The sequence below is a fragment of the Corapipo altera genome, unplaced genomic scaffold, assembly GCF_003945725.1.
Source record: "Corapipo altera isolate COAL_440 unplaced genomic scaffold, ASM394572v1 51, whole genome shotgun sequence".
Taxonomy (NCBI): Eukaryota; Metazoa; Chordata; class Aves; order Passeriformes; family Pipridae; genus Corapipo; species Corapipo altera.
This window is the reverse complement of record NW_020884892.1, coordinates 6,372,548-6,399,114: the sequence shown is the minus strand read 5'-3', so window position 1 is coordinate 6,399,114 and position 26,567 is coordinate 6,372,548. Positions and strand designations below refer to the sequence as shown.

Sequence of the window (26,567 nt, the reverse complement as noted above, 5' to 3'; positions counted from 1 at the left end):
ACTGCAACAAGCTGGTTATTGGGAATGGTCTGTGTTGGCCTTCATTCAGCAATGTGCTGGGTACATGAGCCAAGAAGGTGAGAAGTGTAACATCTGACATGATTTGAATCCCCATGTTTTGGAATATCCCCTCACACTCTTTAGTAGTAAGGATGTAATCAGCCCTTGTAGGCTAGTATATGATTAAATAGCACCAACACAAAAAAACCCCTACCTTACACTTATTTATGGCAGTTGAATGTGTGTAGTTGGGAACAAAGAATTCAGATTTTGTCTACAGTCTTTGTGAGCCCATCTGGGAAGCACAGTGTCAGGGAGGGAGTTCATGGGAACTTCGTGTATAATCATGTGAAAGCGACGTCTCAAAGGAGCCGTGGGACAGAATGGACTTCTGCAACTCTGGAGAGCAAGTAGAAGAAGGGAGGTGACTTTTTCCCTTTTAAAGGGAGACACATTGCCTGGTGTCTGCACTTGATGAAGGAAGGGGAAATGCCAGGAATAATTTAAAGGAAAGCCACAGATGACTTGGGATTGCCAGACCAGAACTCCAGGTTTGAGGAGCACAGTGTATTTGGTTAATTGGGATGAAGGTAGGCAAAGGGGTGACTTGATTGCCATGTCTAGTGGAGGAGAAGTTTTGTTCAGTAGGTTTGGGGTAAGGAGGAACACTTAGAAGTTTTATGTCCTTTTCCAAATTTTTGAGGAAATAACAATGTCTCTCTAGGGTTGTAGGTTTAGTCTATAATATTGGGTTTATTATGTAGAGGTCTTGGGTGAAAGGGACTGATGTGCAGTGTACTAAAGGTGGGGTGGATCATTTGGGTCTTTCTGCCTTTATGCTCAGAGCTCTGGTACTCCCCAACACCTTCCTCCCTTGATCCCTGGGCTAGGTCAGATCTGCTGCAACACTGGGCATAGTGTAAACTATCAGGTCAAAATGCTTTGGAGCAGTCTCATCTTAAGGCAGGCATCTAACATTAGGTTCCCTCTGGTGATGACTGTTGTCCTCCAGCAAATATGTGGGAGACCAGAAAGCTGGCTAAGATATGGACTCCTGCACTTTGGATGTCTGAAGCTGCATGGGGTGAACTCCCCTCTCATTGCCTGCATGAGTGAGCAGGAGTTACTGGAACAAAGCACCTAATTCAGAACTGTCTGACACCATCCTAGATGAAAATAATATGGAAACTTTAATCAGCTCTCTGCAGCTGAGCAGTCCCTGGAGGTCCTGTACCAAGCCTGACCCACTTGCTGAACCCCAGCAGTGCAGCACTGGGCACTGCACCTGCCTTCAGAAGAATGAAAGGACAGCAATCTGAAAAGAGATAAGCACAGGGGATGGCAATCTGTGGTAAGTCTTTATTTAGAAAGAGTTGGGGTATTTTGTTTGTTATTAAAAAGCAAACCCACATTCTGCAGCCTTTCTTTTTGTGAGCTGCTTGGAAAGGAGGCAGATGTCCACAAGTTTGTTTTCAACCTGTTAAAATGATTTGCCAGTTCTTTCCATGCACCCTAGCTTATTGCATCCGAGTCTCTCCAGACATGCCATGTTGGGGAAGCAGCTATGGGTGCATGTCCTCAGGGCTAAGTTCCAACAAGGTAACTGTCCTGGGGCTGCTACATCCCAGGCTACAGCCTGTTTTGCAGTGATGGAGGGAGGGCTCTTGCCAATGGTGAGGAGCAGCAGGACTCTTGCCAAATGTCCTGGTTTGCTGGCAAAATGGCCTGCAGCAAAGGCTGATGAACCAATGCTCCCAACCCTAAACTCCTCAGAGGTGTGATCACTTTGCCTCAACTTCAGATTAGGGTATCTGAGTGGATAAAGCAACAGTCAGTAAAAATCAAATTCAAAATCTCTGAGCTTTGAGAAGATGATGTCAGTGGACTATTTGCAGCAAACCATAATCTATATGCTCCTTCCAGGAAGACATTGCTGAGAAGAAGATTCCCATGTGCTCTTCAGAAGGGCTACTGAGCTGCCAAAGAAGCGCCAAGCTTTCTCCTTCCTGTGTGTACCCATCCTGCTGGCTGCAGCTGGGGTGCCACGAACCCTTGCTGGACCCCAAGAGGATGCAAGGCTCTGTCACTCCCTGGCATGCTGAGGCCTGGCCAGACTCCCCAGGCAGAGTGATGCTCCAGGGCCTCTGGACAACCTCCTTCCTGGGCACAACACACCTTGATTTTCTGGTGTTTTTTTTAATTTTTTAATTTTGGCCGATTGAATAACTGAAGTACAAACCTCCTTCACCTATTTGACATTAATTCACTGATGGATGGCATAATGTTTCATGTTTATTTTTTAACGCATGGGGTGATGATGTGATTATAAGCCTCACATCCATGGTGTATCTTTGAACCATCTGAAAAGTGTGAGTTTTTACAGAAAACATGAGAAGGGGGGGGGGGGGGGGGGAATAAATTTTTTTAATCCCTGAATTTCATTCTAAGTTTTGAACAAATCAGATGTATTTCATGGGACCAAAAAAGCTGTGATTTTTTCCCCTTTTCTTTCTTCAGTGTTGTTTTTTTGTTTTATTTAACTTTTTTTTGGAATTAAAATGTTTACTCACATATAAAGGTTTCCATAAGTTGATTGCATTCTGATAAACAAACTGATGTCGAAAGAAAAGTGAGGATGAGGAGAGGCCAAGCATTGGGTTTTGGTTATCTCCAATTTTTCCTTTTTATTTAAGATTCAGCAAAATGGTAAGTGTTTCATTTTGACCCACTTTCAAATCCCATTAATGAATAAGTACAGAATAGGAAGGGTAATCATGGAAACTTCAAAATGCAGCAGGTCAGGACAGGAGAGGCTAGCAGCAATCCTGCGCTGATGGTGTGCCCAGACTTGGGTGTTTTAGTGTGTCTTACCGTATTTTTTGTGTTACCAGTAATGAATTTCCAGTCACTGAAAGGGGATGAGGAAAAAAGGAGCCCCCAGTGCTTCTCTCCCCATTTTCCTTGGCTCCCTTTGATATGACAGCAGCGTGTGCTTCTCACAGTCACAACTGCATCAAGCACTTAGTTCTTGTGTAGAGCCCATCAGTGCAGATAAATGCAGACAGACAGACAGACAGATGCTTGCTCTGGTCCATGAGCTCTGGAGCTTGCATTAATGCCAAGGCTGAGCTCAAAAAGCCTTGCTCAAAGGAAGGGTATATCACCTTCAGTTAGCTGCATGGGAGCTCAGCTGCAATGCTAGGGCCCAGCGAGCTCACCCACATCTCTTTTGACCTGAAGGAAGATGGACCTTTGGCTATGATTCATCCAAGATTTTGCTAAGCTGCTCTTCTCCACAGCAGCTCTGTCTTTCTGCTTGCAGGGAAGGCATGCCAGCAGCTTCATCTGGGTTTGGAAAAATCATCTCCACAGTTGCTGTCTTCCCTGAAGAAGCAGCAGGAGAACCATGTTTGATTTACCTGAGGAAATCAGTGCTTCTCTGTTGACCTTGATGGATTTTGTTTGATTTGTACTAGCTGAGAAACTGACCCTTGCTTTTGTCAGAAAGGCTGTTCAGCATGCACAGGCTGCGTGGTTTGTGATTGGTTCAGGAGTTTAGTGGCATTTCTTCATCACTATCAAAACAGTTCACTTTCTCATGACTTTGGCATTCCCAGTTTTGGCCTTACAGCAGAAGCACTTTTTCTTCCATGAGTCCCTAATTTTTTTTTTTTGCATTTGTCAGGTAAAGGGAAGGGTGATCTTAGTGTTACAGCTGCTGAGACCTTCCTCACTGTCATCCTCAGCCAGTGCCTAGGAAAGGTGCAACACGAGCTGGTTATGTACAGAAAAAGAGGGATTTTTGAATGGTTGATATGAGGGAATATTTCAGTCTCTGCCTGTCTCTGCTTTTCACACTGTGAGATTGAGACACTGCCTCTGTCTTCTGTCCTTATTCCCATTTTGGTGATAGCTGAGCAGCTACAAAAATGCTAGCAAACCCAGAAGGCGTGTGGGATGCTGATACAGCTCCCCAGTGTTTGGAGTGATGCTCCTGGGAGTGTCCAGCCTGGGGTTAGCATGGCAATGACACCATTGGAGTGGCTCTCTGCTACCTGCTCTGGACCTTGTAGCCCCAGGGTATGGAAATACTACCAAAACCTAATGCTATCTCAGCCAGGTCAGCAAGGAAACAGCACTCTCTGCACATAATGTGAGGGAGATATGGCTCTACTTGCCTTTTGAGAGCTGCCTAGAGTTTGTGCACAACTCCATATCCAAAGCCTCCCTTTTCCTGGTGCCTGACCACCAGGTGAAAAGCAGAGCTACAAAATCCCTGTCCCTGGCCATCTGCAGAGAGAGAAAAGTTACCCAGGGACCAGCTCTGGCATTGCTCCCTAAAGTTTGTGAAAGTATTACTGCTCCCAGCTGTCCTGTCTGTCCTGTGCTTGTCTGGTCATGTTTATGAGCCTCTGCAGCAGATTGGGACTGGGAATCAAAGGGATAAAACACAGTTTGGGGTCTGTGAACAGTTGTGGAAACCTGGGGCAGGGAGATGGGAGGAAGGGCTGATAATGTGCTAAGCCACTGCAGGTGCTGCACCAACAGAGAGTGAATCGGCCCCTTGCTGCCCTCCCCACCAAAAGGCTCCCTCAGAGACATGTGATTGAAATGGCAGAGACCTGGGGGAGATTTGTTCCTGTTGTTTTGCATCTCCTCTTACCCTGGTTGGCAGCCATTGTTGGATGTGTTGCCTTGTGCCAAACTTATTCATAGATGCCTAATCCTCTGCAGCCAACGAGCTTGGTGTCATGGACTTCCTTCCAGGAGCCAGATATGTCAGTACCATTATACATCTGGCTTTTGAGTGACTTGTGCAAGGCCAGGCAGCAAGCTTGTGGCTGAGCAGGTGTTGAAAACTAGCTCTCCCAAGCTTCAGGTTGGCAGCCTTTCCACCAGGAAATCCTTCGTTTAACTTTCCATCTCAGCAGATGGAGTTGAATTGATGTAGGAGGGAAGTCTCTGTGCTTGTGCATCTCTTCCAGCCTTTCTTCACCTCCCCACGCTTCTCCATGAAGGCACCTACTCTCAAGGTAAGAAATATTACTTTGTGTCCAGGAGAGAGCAGAAAGGGAGCTGGATTGCCTCTGGCACCAAGCACTGAAGAAAAGAATGGGATAGTTTTGGGCAGAGTTCAAGGCAGATTGTGCAAGTTTGCAAACTGCTCCTGTAGGGCTCCATCACCGGCTCTTACCCATGAGAGTCTGTCAGGTGTAGCAGCAGGTTCCTGTGCCACCCCTCACCATCTCTCTCCTTCAAAGTGGGAACAAGCTGCCCTGGAACAGGCTGACCTTTGGCATAATTATTTCTGTGTTTTTTTCCCCAAGTCGGGGGCACCCAAGTGCAAAACTGAGGAAAGCTAAAGCAACCTCAGCTTTTTGTGAGCTTTCCTTGCAACAGTGAGAGGGCTGTTGTTCTGCTCTTGGCATTAAGTAAGAAATCAGTGTTACCATGGGAGCAAACTCCCAAACAGGTGGCAATCACACATATATTAACCTGAACCAGTGCAGGAGGCACCATATCCCCCTCTGGACCCACCAAGGGGAGAGGAGATCTCATCACCCTTTATTTGTGCTCAGAGTGTGACTGTCCAGAGGATGGTGCCCAAATAGATAAGGGCTTTGGGCACAAATGTCTGGTTTGATTATTCTTTTCCTTTTGCAACAAACCATATGGTAGTATATGGGCTGCACAGATATCTGGCAATCAAAATTCCTGGGCTCCCTCCCTAACTTTGCCATTCGCTCGTTTAATTTTCAAAGCGATTTTCAATGCTTCAGCAAAACTTGCTACCTTGAACCTCCTCACCCCCTTAAAGCAAGAGCTCCCCCGCATTACTGGAGGTGCTTTTGAATGTACTCACCACATCTTGCTTCACTATCACAAAATTAGGTGCACTTAATGCTTGTAAACTACTTTGGCACCAGCAGATAAAAGGTGCTACAGACAGGTTGCTAATCAGTTTGATTAAGTAAAGCACCTAAAGTTTGCCACTGCTGCTGGAGGATTGGAGGCTGATCCATCTATAACCCGCGGGAGTAAGATGAATTAGGTACGATAAGGATTGTTTGGTTTCTGGTCCGTCAGCCAGTGAATGAAATGACTCGGTGTTTATATGCCAGGTCACAGAGAAAAGTTTCTTGCGATTGGAAATGATTAGGCACACTGATTAATGCTTCCAGTGCTCTTTGATCCAGAGCTGCCAGTTGGAATGAGTCTTCCTGCACGGGGACATCTCAACTACCTGGTAGCGAAAGTGCAGGGGGTAGAAAATTGACTGAAAAAATGTGGGTGTGGATGGGAAGGCTCTGCTGTAAGATATGCTCTTTTTCCATCAGGGGCTCCAGACTTGCATTCTTTGAACCATCCTCTTATTCCTGGAAGTCAAGGCAGTTTGTAACTTGTGTTGTGCTTGTCAGGTTTATTCATTTTAAAGAAAATGTTCAGGAAGATTGCCAAGTTGTCTAAACTTCCAGCACTGATAAGGACCTCAGGGTCTGCTAAGTTAAGAAGAAAACATCCCAGGTTCAAGAAAAGCTTTAAAATGTAGCACTTTCTGAGTAGGTTCAACAGTTGTGAAATTGTTGTTTTTTCTCTCACCGTGGAGGTGCCATCTCCTTGTGATGGATGTTCCTTCTTTCAGCCATAGGATTTCCCATTTTTAACACTCAATTAGGATACCCCCTTTTATAACATGTGTGTGAAGTTGTGCTTCGTGCCTGTTTTCAAGCCTGCATTATCTTGCTGCGCATGGTCTGAACCAGTTAATATCTAATTGCAGATCATTTTCACAAAAATAGGTGCCTACTCTGCCTATTTTATAATTTCCAGGTGGCTCCATGGTGGCTGCTTGGCTTCTGCCTGCCCTACTACTTTTCTCCCCAGCTTGCATGGCTGCCCTGGCGTGTTGCTGGCACAGGGGGCAGTGACACAGGGGCTCCTGGAAGCCTGTGGATGGGGCCAAGTAAAACACATCTGGGCATCACCCCAAGTACCTCAAATACTGCTGCACCAAGGGGGTTCCCATTGTCTCAGACATCTCACTGTAGTTAATAGTGATAGAGTTGTCTGTACCACCCTCACTTACAGCAAGTTAGTGGTTGGGGCCAGGAAAAGGAGGAGTTTGGTGTTGGACACATCTCCAGCTCCTCAGGGTAGGAATCACTGCTTATTGGAAGCAATTTTGCAGAGGTATTTCTATCTAAAGCAATTTTGGAGAAGTATTTCAGGTGTGGTTTCCGCGATGGAGGCAGTTTCACATGGGTGGAAGCCATCCCAATAATGTGCCATGGCACTTGTGGCCCCAGTGGTTCCCCAGCCACATGCCACTGGCACTGCTCCAGCTTGTTACCGTCCTGCTTGCTGCCTCGCTTGCCTGCTGCCTCCCACTGAAACTGGCTCTCCTTTCCTCCTGCCTCTACGTGCAGGACATGAGGTGAGGACGTGAGTGATAAACCCACTCTCCTTATCATGTCCATCTTGGTATGGATCCTAGCAGGGAGACAGTGGAATGGTGAGTTTGAAGGTACCCAGCCAAAAATTGTACAGCTCCATCATTTGCCTTGTTATTGCTACCACAGTTAACTCATTGATTGTTGGCCCTGGAGTAGGGTATCTGTGAGGCTCAGTTCATCTCTTGGGGTCATAGTTCAAACCATGACAGGAGGTTCTGGTAGGCTGAGGCTTTTGTCCACAGCCAGTTTTGCCTTTACTGGTAGCAGTCACCTTTTTCTCTTTGCTTTCATGGGAGGTTGCAGCTTGCACTCAAGAGGCTGGGACGTGCATGCCTGACCATGCCCATGAGGTGAAGGGCAGGGCTCGTACTTCAGGCTGGCACGTGATGTGGAGCATGAAACAAGACTGTAGTCGCGGAGGCATGGCCAGCAAAGTAGCATGAGACTCACAGCCCCTCTGGGCAGGGTTAGACTGGGCAGAAACCTGGCAGGGAGAGTGTCTGCCAGGTGTCCAGGTTACGGTGCAACCCGGGGCATTAAAAGTCTGGCTATGTGGGAGCTGGACCTTCTGTCTGAGGTAGTGAGAGATTTTTAACTCTTTGTATCTTAGACATTCGCAGCAAACAAATGCTGTTGGATCCTTGCTGATTTCTCCTCCAAATTGAAAAGTTCAGAACAATTTTTCCCCTGACAATTACATAGCAAAGTATCTATTAAGAAGGTATGGAAAGGAATCATAGAAACAGAGACAAGATAGGTTAGAAGAGACCTCCTGAGACCATCTGATCCAACTTTCTGTTGAAAACAGGGCCTTAGATTAGGTTATTCAAGGCCCAGCCAAGCCAAGTCTTCAATGTTTCTAATGAGGAAGATTTCATTCTCTTCAGACAACTAATCCTACTCTTTAGTTACTTTCACAGCAAAGAATTTTTTTAATATTCAGGTGGAACTTCTCTTGAAGCTACTTGTGCCCTTTACCTCTTCTCCTATCATAATGTGTCCTTTTGAAGAGATGTGTCTTCTCCACAACTCTCTTTTAGGTATCGGAAGGCAGAGATTTTGTTTCCCCACTCTAGGCCTTCCCTGCTCAAGTCTGAGCAAGCACAGTTCATCCAGTGGAAAGTTCTCCAGCCCCCTAATCTTCCTGGTCTTCCAGGCTTTCAGTGTTTCTTGAATTGGGAAGAGAGAAACTGGACAGGTTGTTCCAGGTGTGGCCTAACAGGTGCCGAGCAGAGTAGGAAAATCACATCCCTTCATCTACCAACAGTAGTCTCACTAATTTTGCCCAGGATGCTGTTGGCCTTTGTAGCTGCCAGGATACATGGTTGGCTCAAGTTCTGCTTTCTGTCTGCCAAGACACCCTGTGCCATTTCAGCAGAGCACCTGTCCAGCTGGTCAGTGCCCAGCTGGTGCTCCTGCTTGGAATTATTCCATCCCAGGTTCAGAACTTGACATTTATTTCTGCAGAACCTCATGTTAAACCTCATTCTTTCTGTCCAAATCTCAACAGCCTATTGAGATGTCTATATGGTGACTTTTTCTTCCAACACCTCTACCTCCTTACCCAGCTTAGGCTTATCTTCGAATTTGGTGACAGTGCATTCAGTCCTACCTTCCAGATCACTTATAAAGCTGAATTGCATTGACTCCAGAAGACATTCATTTGTACCCAGCTGCCAACATGACTCTGAGCCTTTTAACTATTGAGCCTCTGAGCTCAAGTTTAGTCATTTTGTCGTCCATTTTGTGTTTCATCTGCCCGGTCCATATCCTAATGGCTTGTCAAAAAGGATTTTGAGGGAGGTTGTGTCAAACACCTTGCTAAATATCAAGGTAGATGATATCCGCAACTCTTCTTTCGTCCACTGAACAAGTTGTTCGGTCAAGCAGGATTGACCCTTCAGTCTGTCTGTGTTGGTTTTTCACAGTCAGTTTCCTGACATTTGTTTGCATGGAAGTAGCTTTTGTAAGGACCTGAAGCTGACTGGTCTGTAGTTTTCTGGATCTTCCTTTTTACCCTTTTTGTAGGTAGACATAGTATTGTTCTTCACTAGTCTTCAAACTGGAAGGCATCTCTCCACATAAAGCTGTTTGCTAATTGTTTTTTACTTCCTCTGGGGAAATAATGTGATTGACACCAGACAAATGACTTAAAGCAGTATGGATGTCAACATGCAAAGAACAGAAGATCCTTGTGTGCATTGAGAGCAGGGCAAAATTGTTAAACAGAACAAATTCTGGGCTGGAAATGACAATGATTCATAGTGACATCTAGTCATCACCTAAATTCTAAAGATGCTCCTGTTGATGGTGAAATAATCCTATCTGCAGATTTAGGTGAAGTGTAGTTCTGTGTATCATTAATATTACTATTGCAGGTTCAATTTAGCAGACACCAGTCTTTGGTCTTGCATGCATTTAGCAGTCAAGATTTTAGTCTCTGCCAGTACCTGGGAGCCAGGTCTCTCCAAGAAGTAGTGAGCTTGGTTTCAAGGGACTGTTGTGATATTACATGTGGCTGTCTGGTACCATGATGAGGGTCATTAGATGGAGTTGTCACCTTCTGAGAGGTAACTAGGGGTCTTTTAGCTGAAAGGTCTGTGTGAGGTTTGCACAGACCAGTGTAATAAGTGACCTAGCTTTGGACTTCTGTTGATATCAATAATTACATATATTCAGTGAGTAGTCGATGCAGTTAGTTGGCATGATTAGTCTGGCTGTACAGCAACATATGCTCTCAGACCTGAACGCTTCTTTCATGTTTCAAAACAAGCCACACATCTTTAGCTCAGACTTTCCAACTTTGAAATATCAGGAGTTATCAAATGATACCATAGAAGTGGCATTGGAACCTGCTATTGTTACACTTTAATAACCAGCACATTGGCTAAGACTAGGAAATAAGTTCTCTCCACTGCCAAAGGATGGGTTTTTTCTGCTCCAGCTCAATGATTGACTAAGTTCTTCATATATCAGTTGTTGGTGGCTCACAGTCTGGCTTCTCAGAAGAGTAAGAGGAGAATAGCAAGGTCTGAATGTGAAATTGTGGAGAAACCAGGGAGGTTCATACAAGGCCTCTGAATGGTACTATCCTCCTAGGCAGTGATTTGTTAATGCACAGCTGCACATGGGTGTCCTTCCACACCTATGGATTCAAATTTTAAGGTGCAATTGTAATTACAGTTGTAAGGCAATTGGCATGACATTGCTTAACACTGTTATTAATATTCACAGAACAGGTAGCTATGTGCTGTGTTAGGCGCCTTGTATCTTTACTATTAAAGCATATCTTCAAGTCTTCCCTCTAGGAAAGTGGAAACCTGGCATCTACCCAGGCTCTGTTAATACTAACACCAAGTTATTTCAAGATGCTAAGATGGAAAGTGTACTTTTTATTCTTCATTTTTCTGGTCTGTTGTTTATTGGGTTTTTTTGTTGTTGTTGTTGTTTTTTTTGGGGGGTGGGTGCTTTTTTTTCTTTTTCTTTTCTTCTCCCCCCTCCCCATTGCCTATTTCTTGTCTGTCTGGAAAGGGTTAATAGAAAACAAGATTCCACTGAAGCATGTCATTGCTGCACCCATGGTCAGTATTATGTGTGTATACTTTAGTAGTCCACTGACTTTAAATAAACATGCAGAATACCTGGTTTTGGCCAAGCAAAAAGTGACAGCTATTTGCACTGGTGTTTCCCTCGTACTGTGGGCTACCTGCTGGCTTTGCAGAGGTGGAACAGTTTGGGGTGTCATTTGCTTGAAGCACTTTATCATGGCTCCCCACAAGCCCTCCCTCCCTCTGTCTGGCTGCTTACAGGTTTTCAATGAAAGGCCCTGTTCACACATGCAGCAACTCGAATTATCTCTAAATAAACTAGTGTATGTGGAGAGTAATTCATGAGCACTTCCAACATGATGATAAATGGTAGTCAGGACCAGCACATACAAGGTGGCCCCTCAGGCATGTGCCTCAATCACGTTGTGCAAAGATGCTGTAGAAGAGTGTGGAGACATGACCTTAAAATAAGAGCTGTGTCTTTTGGAGCTCTAGAGACCAGGCTGTAAGTGACAGACATGCAGTATTTGATCACCTCTTGTCTAATATTGTGCTTCCAGAACTTGAAAGATACTTCAGGTTTTAGCCTCTACTCCTCCCCATGTGTCTACCAGTCTGCTTCCTGAAAAAGCAACAGTCATCTTACTCCTTAAAAGACACCTTAAACAGTCAGGTCTGATAAAAAAATAACAATAAACTCTGAGTTCATGTACTGACCTACTGCTTTCCAACCCTTGCTGACAAGATTCTTGAAGTACAGTTGACCTTTGCCTTAGCAGAGACCATTCTGTGATGATGAAGAGAGAGAGAGAGGAAAAGCCCGCAAACGTGAGAGCTGTAGGAGGTTGTGGCCAGGTTTATCCCAGCAGGTCAAACAAGGACAAGGCATAGCCCTGAGCACTGGTGTATACCTGTCCATACTGTAAGCTGTTAGCACAGTTCCAGCCCACACTGGCCAGCACTCCTCCAGACAACTCCTGGGCACTGTCTGGGGACGCGCACTGGCCAGTGGTCGTCGCCAGCAGTAATTTGGCTGCAGGCACCTTGTTTCGGGAAGGTGAAAGGGCTTAGCTGTCTGGATACAAGATGCTGGGCAGTTGGTTCCAGTGCCAAGGGACAGTCCTTGGCTTGTCTTATTTACAAGTATGGACAAGATGAAGGTTTTGGGATACAGGAACCTCATGGTGAGGTAGAGCAGATGTGAATTTTGCAATTTCTGTTGAACTTTCAAGCGTTGCTTTCAGATACTGTCTCTCTTGAAAACTCTGCACTTGATGAGTTTCTATTATTGATCTCATATGGCAAATAAGGGAAAAAACCCTTGGACTTCAGATAGTAGACACAAATAATGTGAAAAAAATGTGAAATGACTGGGGAGGAGTTTTGATCTGGTCTACGGAGAAACTATAGGAGATTCATAGATTGCTGATGATACAATTAAAAAGCATGCTGTATTTTCCTGTTTGTGAGAAGAGGGAGAAGACACAGAAGGAAAAACAGCTCAAAAATATGAAGATACTAAACACAAATGGTAGGCAACCTGACAGTCAGTCTTACTTGTCACATAATAATGTCTAGGCTTTGTCTGTATGCATCTGTATCAGTGTCTATTTTTTTATTAGGGATAATAAAAGGCATCCACTGTAGTCAAACTGGTCATGCTTGTTGTTGAAAAAGTGACTATTTTTTCTGTCCTTAAAATCACAGCTGAAATTGATACAAATAAATAAGTAGTCTTGTCTCTAAGGAATTATGTTCCTGGGGAAAAATGTGTGTTGTGATCTGAATCCATGTTGCAAAGCTCATCCTGCATAAACCAGTAGTCCTGGAATCCAACACACCTGAATTATGAATGATGAAAAGTATTTTGGTCCATTACGTCAATGCATTGCTTGTACTGGGGAACCCAAAACTGAACACAACGCTCCAGATACAATCTCATGAGTGTCAGATAAGTGGGAACTATTGCTTTTTTTGACTTACACAGTTGTCTCACCATAGAAAGTTGCCTGGCTAGTCAGCCAAGAGATCAACAGCGCTGTGCTTGTCTACAGCGACCCATAGTAGGTTACCTCCAGAGGAGTCAACATGTCTTTGGCTAAGGCACTAAGGTTAGAAATGTGTCTGACTTGAAAAGTAGCGGGTGGGCCTGGGTCCTGCCTGTTTGTACCACATTGGTGTGTCTTCATGACCTGTTAAAATGGAGTCCCATGAGCGTAAGGTGCATGGTCTAGAGAAAGCAGAAAGCAATAGAGATTATTTTGGTATCTCAGAGGGCTTAGTGTATAGGATGGTCCTTTCTCAGTTCTGAATGTTCTTTGTACGTATTTCTGTATCTATCCAGTCTTTTGTATCTTATGCTCTTTAACAAAACTAGCCCTGAAGAAAGGGACATGAAACCTGACTCAGGCAGTGCTAGAGCTGAACTGCTCTAGCTAATGCATAATTGTTTGCAACATCTTTACAGCAAGCTAAAGTGAACAACCATGTGAATAAATGAGTAGCTTTAAAGTGCTGAAAACCAACACTTTGTGATAGATTGAGGGGATGAGGGGAAAATGCCCCCTCTTCTTGCTCCACATCCTCTCACACCCCATCCTTTGACTATGCTCACCAAGGTGGGTGAAGGGGATCCACAGATGGAGGGATTATAAAGCTCTTGTCATGTTCCCAAGGTATGAAATCAGTTGAGAAAACGTGCACGGAGCAACTCAAGAGTGTCTCTTCTCAGGCTGGGAGGTCTGAGCACTGCCAAAACCTTCTGGCCCCCTCTCTCAGCCTGATGCTTTGAAAGAATATCGTTGGCTCCATGACACTGTGGGTCTGTTGACTTGTGTTTGTATGTTTGTGCTTGGATGTATGCACAACTCAAAAGCAGGTCTGAGGTTAAGTAAAGCCTCTTGCTTGGTGGGGAACCTTGATCAGCATGTCACAGAACATGACAATTTCCATAATGGTTTTAAAAAAAGTGCGTACAGGATTAGCTGCCAACTTCCAGGGATGAATATGCATAACCACTTGAAATATCCAACTTCTGGGCTCTGCCATCTTCTCCACAGCAGTTTTGAACAAATTGTTTGATTTCTCTATGCCAGCCAGTTGATCTGTAATAGTGTACTATTTATCTGACATCTTTGAATGTTGTGTGGCTTATTGAAGGGGTTTTCATGTCAGAGACTTAATGTAGGCTTTAGTTCAGGGGTTTTTTTCCCTAGTGTTCAAACTGAAAAAGAGTCTTTTTTTTTTTTCTTCTTTCTCTCTTTATGTCTCTCTTTATGGACAAATATTTAATACTTCTGAAAATTTACTCCCTTTATCGTGTCTTAATTCAAGCATCTAAAACCATGGCCCATTTTGAATTTAGGCCAAACACGCCTGCCATGGCATGACACAGTTTTCTCTTGGTTGGGCACACAACCTAACTCAACACAGATGGGTATGGAGGTGAAGGTGATAAAAAGATACCTTGGCTGGAAGGATATAGCAAAGTTTTGTCCTGTGTACTTTAGTTGTAGCATACTTTTATGTCCCTCCAAGACAGTAGGTTTTGCTTTTAAGAAAGGCCGGTATAAGCATGAAAATGATGGAAACAAAAAGACAATTGAGTGATTTTGCAGTCATTATGGATTTTTATTTCAAGAGCTGGAGTCAGTAATAATACTCAGTGGACCTACTTTCACATATGCTAATAAGCAAGTGTTGGGGTATTTACATGAAAAGAGGAATACTTATAATGCACAAAAAAAGATTTTATTACGTAGGCAGAAACCCAGAATGATGTCATGACCTGCCTACCACCTTCTAAGGTCACAGTCACTTCTTCTGCCAATATTGTAGTAATTTGCCAACAATCTCATTTGCTACATCCTTTTTAGTAATACACTTCTGCTACACATCTTGAAAGAGTTTAGAGTTGAAGTAAAACTGGTTCTCCCATCCCCACTGGACTTCAGTGCAAATGAGAATGACAATCAGGTAAAAGGCTTATGAAAACAACTATTTTTGGCTCAGCCCTGATAGGACAACAATTCCATTGTTCTACTCTGATATTCAGTCAGTGTGACTCATCTGTAGAGGACTTTCTGGCCCATTTTCTTTAAAAATGTGTTCTATCCAGAGAACTGACTGAGACTTTCTAAAACTGGAAATACTGAAAAAGAACAGCCTGCCTGTTTGTTGGATGTTGGTTAACCTTTTCTACACTACCTCATCTCAGAAGGCAGCACATGTGCTGTCTTATGCAGGAAGGTGTTTTCAACCAAAAAAGTGGTTCTTGTGGACTTTTTTTTTCCTTCTGGAAGATGGGAATTATGGAGATGACAAGTTTCAGGGCTGTCATGGAGAGTGAGTTGAGGCATCCTCAGAGACTGAGAAGGTAATGGCTGCTTCAGGGTGGGAAGAATTGGCAAGACTGGAAGATGCCACTCTGAACCTCACCCTGGCCTCTGCTCATACCTAGGTAACCTAGGGGTTCACAGGATCTTCCTGGTCTTTGGGACTCCCAAAGTGTGAGGACTGCCACCAAACTTTGAGGGTGCCACAAGTGGTAGAAATCTGAAGCTCGGAGAGCAGAAAGCCTGGAGACATTTCCTGCTTTAGTCCACCATCATCTAGGATCTGGAAATGCCACTTTTCCCTAAGTGAGGGAAAAATGTAAAATGTTTCCTTCAGTCACTCGAATACCAGAAAGAAGCATACATTTGAGAGCAAGGGTTAGAGAAAACTCAGTCTTGTTATCCTTCTAGTGAGGACATGTCCCTTCCTTTTCACTTTTGTGTTTTCCCTGAAGATACAAACTTAGACTGCAGTTGGATAAATGCTTACTTAGTGTAATGCTGTGAATAATCTCTCTATCTCAAGGGCTTTTAGTACTAGGTTGAATTAGGACTTCAGAAAGGTAGGTGAAAGCTCCCTTTGCCAAGAGGAACTTCCATGCATGGAATCTGGAAGTGGTCTGATGTGGACATTGATGACCTGCCTTGCTAGCTGTTTGTGAAAATTGGATCTGCTGAAATCAGTGGCAAAACTGCTGTTGATTTTAAGAGATCTGGTTTTCATTCTGAAGATGTGTATTTGAATTACTTTTTTTCATGACTTTTGATATGTAGGCATAGAGGACTTGGGGAAAATATTGATGTGATTGAGACACCCTTTCCATTATGGCAAGAGGTGGGCAGGTGGCACTGTGGGAAGAAACATTTAGAGTTTGACTGGCACTTTGAAAACCTTTTCATTTTTTCCTACCTACTTTGCTTCAGTCTTCCAAGTCAAACTTGTGCATGAATGACAGGTTTTATTATTTTGAGTGCTCTATGTTTTTCTTTATTATTTAGATACTGAACTTGCAAAACATTCTCTTAGCAGGGCAGTTCATTTTCAACTGGATCTTAATGAGACCAGTCCTTCCTTTCCTGGGAAAGTATGTACCTCTGGTGAGAGCTGCCCACCTTTCACAAACCACAGCTAAAACTTGTTTTTTCAGTGAAGCACAAAGCACACAGCCGCTTACAAATCTCAGTTTTTCTTAGCATGAGGCAAATATGCATTTTGTAAATGTGGGACAGACATGTTTTGATGTGGGTCTTGAACAGGGCTTCAGTATAGGGATAGCTCATCTTTAATTTATAGTTACATGCAATCAAGCCATTCCAGGAAAAGGCATTTTGTGGTTCTTGGGCCAGGGAAGAAGAAGAAGGATTAAAACCTTCTACCCTAAACAGAAACAGATACAGCAGGCTGTACAGACCTATGTTCCCTAAAATGAAAACTTAGTATAGAGCTCTTGAAATGTTTTTAATTATTAAAATCACTGAGAGATTTGTGCTAAAATTCTGTCAGGTATCGTCTCTTCTCTCTCTGGGAAAAACAGAAACAATCCTTTTTTGTTTGCTACCTCTGTTACCACAAGCAAATTTAGTTAAATCCAGCTGGCAGCTGGTCACCAGTGATGTTCCCAAGGGCTTGGTACTTGGACCAATTCCATTTAATATCTTTATCAATGACCTGGATGAGGGGATCGAAGGCACCCTTATGAAGTTTGCAGACAACATTAAGTTGGGTGGGAGTGCTGTTCTAACAGAGGGTAGGAAGGTTCTACAGGGAGACCTGGACAGGCTGGATCGACGGGCTGAGGCCAGTGGTATGAGTTTCAACAAGGTGAAGTTCCAGGTCCTGCACTTCAGTCACAACAACCCCTGCAGTGCTACAGGCTGGGGGCAGAGTGGCTGGAAAGCTACCCAGCAGAAAAGGACTTGGGCATGCTGGTTGACAGCAGCTGAACATGAGCCAGTGTGTTCCCTAGGTGGCCAAGAAGGCCAGTGGCATCCTGACTTGTATCAGAAACAGTGTGACCAGCAGGATCAGGGCAGATTGTTCCTCTGTATTTGGCACTGGTGAGGCCACACCTCAAGTCCTGTGTCCAGTTTTGGACCCCTCATGACAAGAAAGACACTGAGGTGCTGGAGTGTGTCCAGAGAAGAACAGTGCAGGTGGTGAACAGTCTGGAGCACAAGTCTTATGAGGAGTGACTGAGGGTACTGGAGGTGTTCAGTCTGGAGAAAAGGAGGCTCAGGAGAGACCTTATTGTTCTCTATAACTACCGGAAAGGAGGTTGTAGCCAGGTGGGGATTTGGGGGATTGGTCTATTCTCCCATGTAGCAAGTGACAGGACAAGAGGAAATGGCCTCATATTGTGCCAGGGGAGGTTTAGATTGGATATTAGGAAAAATTTATTCACTGAAAGGGTGGTCAAGCACTAGAATAGGGTGTTGTTTAGTGGTGACTTGACAGTGCTGAGTTAACAGTTGGACTGGATGGTCTTAAAGGCCTTTTCCACCCTGAACAGTTCTATAATTCTAAGTTATAACCATGGGTTTTAATGTGATTATGAGATCTGCTGCAGGAGATTCTCTGGCCTGTTTTGTGCCCATGTTTGACTTAGTTGATCAAAATGGCATTTCTGGCCTGGAAGTTCATCAATCATTGGAGTCCAACAGAAAACTTATGGTCGTGTGGTATGTTTATAGGGGGACTTACAGTCTTTTAGAAATCAAAAGCATTTTATAAACAATAATTGGTTCATGCTTTCCTTCCACTCAAATGCAACCACCACCAAATATGAGGAATGTCTGGGTTTTTTGTAGGGGATATCAATGGGGAAGATCTAAGTAGGCAGCACGAAATTATAAAAAAGTAGAATTTTATCAGAACTTCATGTTCACTCTTTTTAAAGACCTATGGGATTTATTAGGGGTCTCTGCCTATTGGGCTGTAGAGCACCAGCAGTAATCATAAAATCATAACATTATTAAGGTTAGAAAAAACCTCCAAGATGATCAAGTCCAAACTTTGACCAAATACAACCATGCCCAGTAAACCATATTATGGTGTCCCATGGGTATAATTTTTTGAACATTTACGGGGATGGTGATTCCACCACTTCCCTGGGGAGCTTGTTCCAATGCTTAATTACTCTTTAAGTGAAGAAATTTTTCCTAATATCGAACCTGAACCTCCCTTAGCGCAACTTGAGGCTGTTTCCCCTTGTCCTATCAGTAGTTGTCACCTTTGGATTGTTTTAGGGTTTTTGCTTCTGTACCAACAGTGATAACATGTTACTGGATTATAATTACCTTGGCCTGGAATATCTCAGTGCTCTTTGATCAGCATTTCCGTGAGACAAATTTCATTGTATCTCTTGTCTGGTGCTGCAGGTAACTGTGTATTACAAATACAGCTGCATGTCTGGCAGCGCTGCCTGTGTCCCTGCCTCTCATTCAGACCAACTGGCTCTGGGCTCCTTGCTGAGGGCTGTTACCTCAAACAGCAGAGTTGTTCTGCAGTGTAGCATATTCAGCCTTTACTGATGCTCACCACAGCTTCTCCTGGAAGTAAAATAGGTACTTGACAAATCTGTCAGAAACTGCCTTGTCCTAAATTGTAGGAACAAGGAAAAGCTTGTAAGGAAACCGCTGCCCTATCTTTATCAGTCAGCCTTTCCTTATTTCCATTACATGCAGCGTTGCTTATGTCTCTGACACTTGGGGAATACTCAAATTATGTTCTTCTTTTCTTTTTCTTCAGACCAACTGTCTTTGGGTCTGATCCAAACCTCAGTCAGTTTGAGGGAAGTCTTTCTAATGCTGTTGGCTGGCTTTGGATCATCTCCCTCACTTACACCCCTTCAGTAAATCAGAGTTGCATGTTTGACTTTTTTTAGAAAGCTGATCTCATGAAGGTGGAAATCAAATAGTTTCAGTCTAGCACCTCAGTGTTCTGCTTGAAACAGATCTGTCAGAGGGTTGCTCATCTCAAAGAAAGAGATAACAAAGGAAGAATTTTCTCCCAAATATAGTACGGTTTCTAATATTTTCTATTTAATACAATTCAATAGCAAAATATGAAAGAGAAAGCAATCTTTTTTATGCAGTTTACTTCTTCTACCCCACAGACAAATTCCACTGAACCAACTTCTCACACCCCTACTTTAACCATCCTTGCTGTAATAAAAGACATAAAAACCTAATCAGATCTCACCATTTAATATATGCCAACATGGTGAAATGGACCAGGAATCTACTTGCAGGTATCTGTAGGAACTAAGGAAACAGGCTACACATCTTACCCGAGAACCATCAATGAATGTGATTTTTTGGTTTGGTTTTGGGGTTTTTTGTTGGTTTTGTTTGTTTGTGTTTGATTTTTGTTATTTATTTATTTTTGTGGGGTTTTTATTTGTTTGTTTTGGTTGGTGGGGATGTTGTTGTTGATGTCTTATTATTATTATTACTTCTATTAATACCGTTATCCCTGAGAAGGCTTTTTTGTATGGAAATAGAAGTTTTCCTTATTTCTGTCTTACTGACTGAGGTCTAAATTAAAAGAGTAGCTGATCTTCAGAAGTCCCAAAGAGATGGAAGAAAACAAGGTCCTTCATGGTTTCATGGAGGAAGAGTAAAAGCATAGAGGGAGCCTGGAGGCAGCAAGGAGCAAGCTCCATGGTGCCTCCTCTGTGTTAGAATTCATGCATGGATCAGATGTACCACTTTGGAGTAAAGCATCACTGCGGCAAACACCGAAGAAGAGGTCAGTTCATGAGACATCCTGGCCAAGGGTATCTGGCAAAAGTGACAGCTACCACCAGTCACTTGAGGTGGATGGGTTCAGCTGATGAGGGAACACCTGAGCTGAAAATGGAGATCGCTAAAACTTCAGATGTTCTCCACTGGAACTGTACTTCTTGGCCCTGTGGGTAGGGTACTTCGGATCCTAGGATCAGATGGGGCTTTTTCAGAGCACTCAGGAGCATCCACTGGAAGAGACAAGGTAGAGGAGGCTGCAAAATCAGCTTCTGCTTAGGCCAAATAAAATGAAACTTTCAATATGGGCAACTGAATGGGGAGGGGATGTGTGTCACAGGTTTGAGGGGTAGCAGCTATTTTGATAGGGAATGTGGCTTGGTGTTGCTCTCCATCTTTTCCTAAGGAAAGGGTTTCATGTCTTTATTTTGGTACTTTCTAGGATGAATATTGCTTGTGCCAGAGGCAATCTCAGCTGTCCTCCTAGGCATCTGGGCTGGGACTGGTGTTGATTTTACTGCTGCTCTTCAGCAGGGACCTTTGGAGGCCAAACCTGACCCTTCAAAGCTTGGCAGAGGTGCTACAGGTGAGCTGTGTCTAGCTTTTGTAGGCCCTGACTGGAGCCACTGGATGCTACTGAAATGCTTACATAAATAAGAACAAGAGGTTTTTTTCATCTCCTTGTGCTGAGTGGGATGTTAACCTTTGGAGATGGCGTCATGTCTTCCTGGGAGAGCACTGTATTTAACACAGAGGAATGATGGGGAATCTATTACAAAGCTGTGGATGCTCCTACCCTTTTCCATGGAAAACCTTAAACCTAATAAAAATATTAATTATTGTTTTACCTTGGCTTGCTTTCAGCTCTGATTATATTGCAGCTACAGAGATTTGATTAAGAATACTGAATGTGGTCCACTTTCTGCACACTAAGGATGTGAAAAAAACAACGGCTACTGTAAAAACCTTTAAATAGTTCTGTCAGTCTCCTGAAAAAGAGGAAACTTGATTTTTCTAACCAGTATTTTCCAATCATGAAATAGGATTGGGGGATTTTAGAGGATGATAAATTGACTATGAGTCAGTGGGGCAACATTGTGCTAAAGGAATCTGCTCTACTGTACTGCAGGCAGCACAGGGTGTACTTCAAAAACCAAATAACCCAATTTTCTGCTTCTGTCAGCAGCGACTGGACCATGGGTTTCAGTTTGGGGCTTCATGTTATGGAATTGGATAAGTGACAGTCTGGAGTTGAGACCACAGCAGTAATGGAAAATCAGAATCAGTATTTTTGCAGAGGAGGGGTGCTGCCCCAACAAGAAGAGAAGAGAACAAGGATCGCTCATGACAGTTACACACAGAAACACTCAGACTCTGCAGCAAGACACCTGATCATCAGAGATACTCTATCTCCAGGACCCTGTTCTGTATGGGATTAGAACAGCAAAAAGACATCAAATACACGAGACCATGTAAATCAGAAAAGGGAGACCCAACTGCTTAGTTTTGTTTGTTATTTTACTTTTGCCTCTGTTCTAAATTGCAAGAAGACTGATACCAATTCCTATATAGCCCAATACAGTCAGCAAAGCAGCTTCTGTGGTTTAAAACTCTTGGGAAAGAGTTAATCTGGAGGGTGCATTTTTATTGTCTTGACTGGTAAACAGCTGATCTGACCAGAAGCCTGTGGTAGTGCTGAAAGCTCACAAAAGTATTTCAGAAGCATCTTAATTTATGGCTCATATCTCAGTTTGTGCCTCCACAGAACTGGTTGCTCTATAGTAAATCTTTCAGCATTTGATCCCAGCTGCCTCTGCCCTTTCTAACAATAAAGATGAGGGTCAGTTCTTCTCATTAGTCAGTAAGAGCTGAATTTAAAAATAACATGCTGATGTTACTGTGCAGAAGTTTAGTTTTTAATTTGGACTGAATATGAGGGAAAAAAATCAAGGAAGAGCAAGCTACAAAGGGAATTGCAGATTCACTTTCCAGTCTGAAAGATTTTTAGGGCAGGGACTGTCAATTATTTTGTTTGTACAACAATCTCAACATAAATGGGGCCTCTAGCTGCTTCCACAATGTAAATTATTGATGCTGCTAGGATCCACAAAAGACATGTACCTGGCTTTAAGCACAGGGGTAATAAAACTGACATCTAGAGGAATCCTTTAGCTCAAAGTAAAATATGTGCTTATGTTCTTTGGGCTTCTGGTGGCTGCTTTAGAGCTCATGTACCTGATGGGATCTTGAAGTAATAAAGCTGGCTGTACTATGATAGAGGATGCAAGTCTGAATAGACACACTTGGAAGTTCCAGATAATTCTCATGACCTCTCCGAGAAACTCAGCCCTGTTGACTTTGCAGGAAACCACTTGAAATAGATAGTCCTTATCCAAAGTGACAGCAGGTACACGATCCTAATAAAAGAAACATGGACCCGTTGCACATCATACTGTCATTGCGTTACCTTGCCTGACAACGGAAGGCGGCACACTGTGATCTGAAAGAGATCCGAGGTGACGTGGCACCCGACAAGGCATCCTGGTTGATGGAAAGGGAGTCAGGAGGTGGAGAGGGTGGGAAGGGATTGGGGCTGGAACCACCTGGAGCTCTGGCTCAGCACTGGCTGGTTGCCTTATGTTGGGTGGTCCATGCCTGCGCTCCTGGTGACAGATGTGAGTTCGTGAGGTGCCAAACCAAGCCTTGACTATGCAGAAATAACAAAAACTAAAGAAAGAAAAAAGGTTAATAATCCTCAGCCTCTGGGGCCTTTTTGGCTTGCTGTTCTTCACCCCAGCCTTCAAACAACCTGCGCTACAGCAGATTGCAAGCTCTTACAGAATTGTCAGCCTTTTCCTTTTGGAAAAAGCCTTAGTTTCTTTTTGGCTCAGTTTACGTTCCTTTTCGGCTCAGTTTACGTTCCTTTTCAGCCATCTCTCCCTCGCTTGGAGGTGGGAGTTCGCAATGTATTATGTATGATGTTATTTAAACCTCTATGTTGGTTGTGGTTTCTATGGGGCCCTTTTTTTGTTTGAGTTTTTTTTTTTTTAATGTATCACCTGCCTTTGGAGCAAGACACTTCTGGCTTGGCTGTCCTCACTTCAAAATGGCAGAGGAAGCAATGGGAGAGGAGCCCTAAGCCCTGCAGATACAATGCCGTGGTGATCAGCAAAACCTACCTGATTACACCTGCTTGTTTGTCCTCCTTGTGGCCTCTGTGCTCTCTGCATTCCTTTAGTCTCTCTTCTCTGTTCTCCCTTTCACACACTTGCCCCTTTCCCTTCCAGCAGACTCTTTTTCTGAGCGTGGGTGTACGTTTATCCCCCATGGAGTCACTGTCAGAGCTATGCTTACAAAGCAGTATGTATGAGCAGAGCAAAACTGATATTTGGATAGAAATTGGAGGCAGAACAAAAAGACAAAGGGAGTTATGCAGGTTGGGAAGCCTCAGATGAGCAAATAACACTTTTGCCCCTCTGCTAAACTATGTGTGTAAGTACTTGAATTGGTTGTGCTCAATCAACCCCACCTAGGGTTGAGACCTAGAGTTAAGGAGATGTCCTTCAAACAAGGAAGACTTGGGAATTGTGTGCTCCTCAAAAAGCCATTGGAGACCTCAGGGACATTCTTGCAAAAGGCACTGCTGCTACATCATCATGGCTTCGCCATCACCAAGCTACATATGCTACAGTCACACTGCCTGGTGGCAGTGGGGATTGTCTCTCAAATCAGAAACCTCCGTGCTCTGGTGTGCTGAGCAACCATGGCCTCTGCTGTAAGGCCACTACCCACTTCTTCTCTGGGCACTGTGTGAAAACTGCCAGATTTCAACTCTGGAAATCAGGTTCAGTTTATGAACCTTTGCACCGGGCTGACTCCCAAGCTTTAATGAGCTGATTAATTTAAGATGAAGAAGCAAAGAAATTTGAGGTTCAGAATGTAGGATTTTTTTCTGACTGGGGGGGGAACAATTTCTTGCTTCTCTAGAACAAATTTGGGGCTCAACCTTCCTTTTATGATGCCAGTGTGACCCAGGCAAGGGTTAACATCTCAAAGTCACCCGCCCCACTGCCCACCCTGCAATAGGCTTAGCTTGCCCTTCCATTGTTTGGACTAAACCTTCCCAGATTTACTTACTTCCTTTTGATGTCTGGCAATGTTTGTTTATTAGCGCCAGTGGCCTGTGTTAACTCTGAGTAAGTCTTTGACTAAATCCCATTCTCTGCCTTTCCTCCTCCCTTCACGGGCTTGTGAGCTGATAAACTTCAGTGCTGGCTTTCAAACCCAGTGAGGTTAAACATGAACTTCTTTTACACCTACCTGTTTTCCCAGCTAATGGACTCTGGTGGCTGCTGAGAGAGGAGTCCTTTTATGGCAAAGAGAAGGCTGCAAAGGTTCATTTTGTTTCTGGTTTGTATGTTCCAGAAGTGGATTTTTAACTCTTGGAGAGGAAAGGATTATTTTAGTGAATTACCTGCTGTCTTGAGGTCATCTGCTTAACCACAGCAGAGAAATAATAATAGGACAGGTATTAGCCCTGAAGCCACATAGTGTTATATATAGGCCACCAAACACTACTTTTTTATTCCCTTTTTTTCATGGTGCTTAAGTACCATTTTGGGAATCAGAGTTTAGACAACTTCAATCTAATATGAATCAAGAGAAAGAAGATGAGAGCTGTTTGGGAAATGATAAGTACTTCCCACGGAAACATTTGCAACAGTTCTGTTTTTCCTTTAATCATGGGTAAGTTCCATTAAAAGAACAAAACCTACCAAAAAAAACCCAAACCAAACAAAAACCAACAAAAAACCCCCCACCAAAACCAAATCCCCATGTTTTTTCGCATTTTCAATATTTAATTTTTTTTATTTTGTTATGGATTTATGTCGGGAGAAGGTATTGAAAAATCCCCTGCAACTATTTGTGCCTTTTCACGTTAAGACACAAAAATTTCTGACTAGATTTGCTCGCGTTATTTAGCTACAGATGTAAGCCTTACTCTCAAATTCTATACAGGTTATGTGCTCTATGTATATGCTCTAAATTTTATAATTTATGATTATGAGATAAGGCTGCATGATAATAATTTTAAAGTAAAGAATCTTCGGATATTTATTACTCCATTATTTTGTCTCCTAAAATGTTCTTCATCAGCAATGATTAATTATTGAGTCATCAGTATCTAAGAGTCCTAAAACGTCTTGCGGTTGCTTAAATATTCTTTTTACAGGATTTACAACCCCAGTGATTTTTAAAATGGTGTTTCAAGGGTATATAGACATTCCAGCTGGGCCAGTAACTCTGTGGTGCCAGTCTGCACTTTTCTATGCAGTAAAAGTGTCTTTGCCAAAAAGAACTCACATTCAAACTGCAGGTGATTGACAGGTGGCAAAGAGGAAGGATTATAGAATATGAATTACAGAGTGAATCCAGATTGCACTGAAAGCTTTTAAAAGCCTAGGAAAAATTTGTGGTCATCCAGAACTGAATTTACATGGCAGTCAGATGACGTAATAACAGCCCTCCTTTTTCTCTCTAGTATTTTTTCTTCATATATTTTCTCAAATTATACCATTTAGTGGAAAGGCTTTTACCTCATTTTGTTCATGGTTCTTTGGGCAGTGCCTTTGATCTCTTTTGGTGCAGTAATGAAAAGATGAAGGTTTCTGGCATAGTTTAAGAAATGGTCACCCAGTCCTTCTCCAGCCTTGTCAGAACAGCGCAGGGGAATAGATGCCTGAGTTTCTACCCCTCCTGTTCATAGCCCAGATTCCCTTCTCCATCCCAACTCCACAGCAGTTTGTTCAGAGCAGGAGATGTACTGTGTAGCTCTACCAGGAAAGGCCACCAACAGGGGCCACAAGGATGATTATGTACCTGACTAACCTATATCCATGAGCATCAAGGACCTGGTCACCAAGCCTGCAAAGCCTGCAAAACAGACTGCAAAAGACAGGATATTTAGGCACTCTGAAGGAGAGCAGGCTGCTATTTTACTTCAAAAATCAAAGCTTGACACTGTTTCCCTCTAAGAGCTATTCCTGTCAATTTAGAAACCTTTTGGAGGTCTCCGGTTTACACAACCAGGGCTTTCTCCAATCCTTTCTGCAGCCAGCTTAACACTGAGATGTGCACAGACATACTCTGCAGAAGCCTGAAAACAGCTCACTGTCAGCCTGGGGGTACTATTTTCCAATAGGTCAATATTTCTTAGATTGTTATGATAACTGGCGACAAAAAACCTGTTTACATGGAAACCAGTATTGATGTTAGTAATGGAGTTGCAAATCCCAATTGCATTTCAGCACAAATCTGCATATAGACACAGTCTTTGTAAATGAATGCCCTAATGCCACAGCAGCCTTCAGAACAAGAGCCTTTAACTAGAGTTGTGAGTCACAGAAAGGTTTTGGTTCTCATTTTTGCATGAACAAACCCCAGCCTCTTGCATATTCCAAATATCTTCCTTTAAACATTTATTTGCC

At 43.3% G+C, this 26,567-nt stretch overlaps 1 long non-coding RNA gene across 4 annotated transcripts in view; it reads left to right on the top strand.

Annotated features, from left to right (window-relative positions):
• The window catches only part of LOC113948164, a 136,911-nt gene extending 134,334 nt beyond the window's left edge, over positions 1-2,577 (top strand). For all 4 annotated transcript variants that reach the window (XR_003528024.1, XR_003528022.1, XR_003528025.1 and 1 more), the window contains 2 exons: positions 1,013-1,351; positions 1,924-2,577. This is a non-coding gene — a long non-coding RNA (uncharacterized LOC113948164). The remainder of the gene's footprint in view (positions 1-1,012; positions 1,352-1,923) is intronic.
• Positions 2,578-26,567: the final 23,990 nt, after the last annotated feature.